The sequence below is a fragment of the Equus quagga genome, unplaced genomic scaffold (genome assembly GCF_021613505.1).
Source record: "Equus quagga isolate Etosha38 unplaced genomic scaffold, UCLA_HA_Equagga_1.0 HiC_scaffold_7107_RagTag, whole genome shotgun sequence".
NCBI classification, from domain to species: domain Eukaryota; kingdom Metazoa; phylum Chordata; class Mammalia; order Perissodactyla; family Equidae; genus Equus; species Equus quagga.
In genome coordinates, this window is record NW_025794461.1 from 3,583 (window position 1) to 8,309 (window position 4,727).

The 4,727-nt window shown below is 40.3% G+C and overlaps 1 long non-coding RNA gene across 1 annotated transcript; it reads left to right on the plus strand.

Moving 5' to 3' along the window:
- Positions 1 to 668: 668 nt before the first annotated feature.
- On the plus strand, positions 669 to 4,727 carry LOC124232527 (uncharacterized). The gene is made up of 3 exons (XR_006886876.1): positions 669 to 1,355; positions 3,225 to 3,312; positions 4,641 to 4,727. It is a non-coding gene; the product is annotated as an uncharacterized LOC124232527 (long non-coding RNA).

The following is a 4,727-nucleotide window of genomic DNA, read 5'->3' on the forward strand; positions in this document are numbered from 1 at the left end:
GAGACCTAATTTGAACGAATATAACATTGTTGCTTTAAAGAAAGTCTAGGTTGGGGGACTGGTCCAGTGGCGCAGAAGTTGAGTTCACATGTTCCACTTCAGCGGCCTGAGGTTCACCAGTTCGGATCCTGGGTGTGGACCTTCGCACTGCTTAGCAAGTCACGCTGTGGCAGGAGTCCCACATATAAAGTAGAGGAAGGTGGGCATGGATGTTAGCTCAGGGCCAGTCTTCTTCAGCAAAAAGAGGAGGATTGGTGGCAGATGTTAGCTCAGGGCTAGTCTTCCTCAACAACAACAAAAAAATCTAGGCTGGGACTGACCAGTGGCATAGTGGTTAACTTGACATGCTCCACTTCTGTGGCCCAGGGTTCACTGGTTTGGATCCCAGACGTGGACCTACTCACCACTTATCAAGCCATGCTGAGGCAGATGTCCCACATATAAAATAGAAGAATATGGGCACAGATATTAGCCCAGGGACAATCTTCCTCAGCAAAAAAAAAAAATGGGAGGATTGGCGGAGGATGTTAGTACAGGACTAATCTTCCTCAAAAAAATAAAAGTCTAGGTTCATTTATTGCTATTTTGTTTTCAATATAAAACCTGACTATGTATAAAACTACTAATACTGCTCAATTCAAAGATTAAAGTATAAAAAGTAGGCAAAGACAAATTAATTAAATTTGAAAAATTGTTCAAGTCATAGAGCAACAGCCTGTGGAAGACAGTCTCAGAAGTTAAAAATAACCTCTGACTTTAGGGAATATGCTGGCTGCCCCTCACCAAGTGTTCTAGTAACTCGCCCTGGGTGTTCTTTGTTCGTGCTTTGATATTCTTTCACTAGACTTCTCCGCTGTAAAATAGGAGTCAATATTTTTCCTAGTTCCAAAGACTTATTTCTAAAGTCCTGACATGCTTCAAGTGACATATTAATCAAACTCTTTGTAATCACGCAGACAGTTATGTGTAAAGGGGCAGGTGAGCTTGAAGCCAAATTCTTTCTTAAAATCTCTCCCTCCGCTGTCATCTTTTTGTCGCTGTCTATGAGTCAAAGGCTTTGAATTCTATTTACAGATCCTGGAATTCTCCTTCCGTCTCCCCTGCCATTCTGCTTGGTCCCCTGTGGTTATGAATTTGAGCATGAAAATAACTATATTCATGCTGTTGTTCACAGAAAAATTTACTTATGTGAAAGCAGAAGCTACATAAAAATCCATTAAAGCTCACTGTGTAATAAGGTGTCATATCAATATACTGATCACAGTGTAATACTATTATTTCTTTATAGGAGTAAAAGTTATTCATCCTGTGGAGGAGGCACCCATGGTTACGACAATGAGTTTAAGAGCATGGAGGTAACGTACTGCTTTTTTTTTTTTTTTTAACAAGTATTTATTGAGCACTTAGTTTGTGACGGGCAATGTTCAGGACTCTTGAATACATCTGTGAAGGGAACAGATAAAGATCCCTGCCCTCATGTAGTGTTCATTCTAACAAGGGGATACAGGTAACTGGCGTAATAAAGGAATATATTATTTGCTATGTTAGGGATAAGTGCTATGGGAAATAAAGAGAAAGTAAAGCAGAGTAGGTGGAGACTGGGGGTGTTATGGATGCCATGGAGGCAGCATGAAACCTTAAATAAGGTGGACACAGTGAGATTCATTGAGATGCCATTTGAGCAGAGACTTGAAGAAGGTGAAGGAAGAACTTTTCAAATACTCAGGGCAAATGTCTCAGGCAGAAGAAACAGCCAGTGCAAAGGCCCAGGGGTGAGTGTCTGCTGTGTCGGGAGAGCCCTCATAGCTGTGGGAGGATGGTAGCTTGTGGCTGGCGCTGATGGAGGGGAAGAGTGAAAAGCAGCTGGACATGTTGAGTTCCTAATATGTGTTAGACGTGCACGTCGGGATGTTACACAGGCAATTAAGAGAGAGTCTACCTGGAGATCCGAAATTGTGTTTGAGGCGTATAAAACATTTAAAAGATATGCACCTAAATAAGATGCTCAGGGACTGAATGTAAGGGAGAGGAGGACAAGTACGGAGCCCTAAGCACTTCTCTTAGAAGAGGTGTGGAGAAACAGAGCTGCCAGCACAGAGACCTAGAAGTCGAGCCAGGGAGGCAGGAAGGAAACCAGCAGCCTCTGTGCCGGGGAAGCCCAGGAAGGCGCTCTCTGGAGGAGTCCAGGAGTGAAGGGCAGCCGTGTCCCCCAGAGGTGGAGCTTCATGGCTCTACACTACATACATACACACACACTATACACACCACTCACACACCCCACACATATGCAGACACTACACACACACCCCACATATACACACAGCCCTGTCCCTTTCCAAATAGCAAAAAATGTTAGGCTCTTTTGAATGTACTGCCTCCTAACATTGTCATGAGGAGTTATACCTCTTTGAAAAATCTCTAGAAACAGAGCACTTCTCTGTTAGTTAGGGGGCTATTTGATAATTAATTTAATTACTGCAAGAAAATCCTACACCTCCAATTCTTTGCTGACTATCTTGGGAAAAAAATATGTGTATAAAATATCCACGTATAAAATATACACATATAAAATAAAAATATATATATATGTATATATCCCTGTTACCAGAAAACAATCGCTTGTTTATGTTTGATGGTTTTCTTCTAGTTATTTACAATCTAAAACAATTAGATCTGTTATAAACAAAATAATTGTTAACATTAATTAACATAAATAAAAATATTTGGGTCTCTTCATCCTAAAAGTAAAGGGGCGATACATTTGAGAAATCAGTGGGTTCATAGAAGTAGTGCAAAAATTTAATGCTTAGAAACTTCCACATTTTTTGCCATGTGTTAACATATTTGAGCAATGATATGAATGGAATATAAAAAGAATACGAGATGTTATGTGACGAATTGCTAATTTCTGTTGCCCAGCTGTGGTGGAACTGTGCTGACGTGGCTTGTCCACTGTTGCTTGTAGTCTCCTAGCCTGTTGACATCTGACGTGCTGTGGACGCAGGTAGAGAGAGAAGGGAACACAGGGTGGATTATATTTGATTGAGATTGTACAACACCACAGCTGGAAATGATGTAGAAATCATTTCAGATCGGAACAGAAATCCTTACAGAAGCCTAAGCTGCAAATGGGAGAGCTGGTATAGAAGGAAAATTGTGTCTCTTCCACCATCTGTTTCTGAGTTTAGATGGCATCTAGTAATAGTAGGACCATTTCCATCTAGGCTATCTTTCTGGCACATGGACCCAGTTTTAAAGAGAAGACTGAAATTGAACCGTTCGAAAATATTGAACTCTATAACCTAATATGTGGTAAGTATGTCCATATAAATACAATGGCGAAATGTGGATAGAGTTTTAAAATATATATTTTGAAATTGGTGGTACATTGAATCCCAAAGGTGGATGCTCTGCACTGAGAAGACAGAAAGTAGAAAAGATGAGGAAGAATTATTTATTCTTCAGAATTATTCAGCTATAGGAATGAAATCTTTTTGTCCTTCTAGGAACAATAAACATTAGATCTCAGGAGACCAGCTTTTCTATTAGTTACTATATGAAAATTTAATTTAATAAAACAGCTAAAGAAAATTAGACTTCCAACTTTTCAAAGCAGGAAAAACACACTGAAAAACACAAGTATTTTCTTATAATTACAGAGAGAAAGCTTCTGGAATAACAGGATGGTAAGAAAATCCTATTTGGAGAGACACTTGTTACCACACTGAGTCTTAACAAATCTTAAAGAAGTCGAGTTTTGGGGCATCTCACCTGCCCTTTCTACCTCCGTGCCTGCCTCAGACCGCTGTGTTAACAAGTTGTTGATGTCAGCAAGGCAGAGGGCGCGTTGCATTTTCACCTTTGGCCAAAGGACTCTGGACAAAGTATGCTCACAGTTGTCGCTCTTAATCTTGTCCTGGCCTGTGATGATTGAATGTGACTTAGAGACCAAAAAGCGTCATTTAAAAGTCACGTGTTGTCGCCTTAAGAGCTTCAGTTCTCGGTGCCCAAGGCTGCGTGTGTGGTCAGGCTGCTGGCCCTGTGGGAAGAGGCTTAGAAGGAACCAGATACGATTCCGGGTCTAGGAGAGACCTACTGGGCAGTGCTCAGCAGGAGCCACTAAACGCCCATGTCTGTGAAATATTTGCAAGTTTTGTTTTTATAGAAAAACATTAGAAAAAGTTCTCTACATATTAAGCAAAATTCACTAGTTTAATTTTTAAATAGTATCTGTCCTTAGAGAATTTTCATAGAATTAAGTAAAAGTACTGCAAGTAAGATTGTAAATTATTTAACTTCTTTCAGTTTGTTTTTACTAAAAGGATAGCTTTTATGCTAGAAAACCATGATATGTTTAAGGAACAAAGGGATGATTTAAACAATGATGTTTTTCTCTGGAGGAACAGAAACGCTTCCTAAAAGTTCCTGCAGCTCATCTATAGCAACTGGTCCTGTTCTCCAGAAAGGCTGGGTGATGGGAACTCTGGGAAGAAAGTTAGTAAACTGAACTGCATGTGCGGGACGCGACTGCATTGCCGCAGAATTTATTGAAGGAAGTGAACAGGGGGCCTTGTTTTCTCCCATCTTCCAGAGATGTTGTTGCCTTCCAAGTTAAAACTACTCTGAATTTCTTAAAACAGATCTTCTACACATTGAACCAGCACCAAACAATGGTACCCATGGCAGTTTAAACCATCTTCTGAAGGTGCCTTTTTATGAGCCATCCC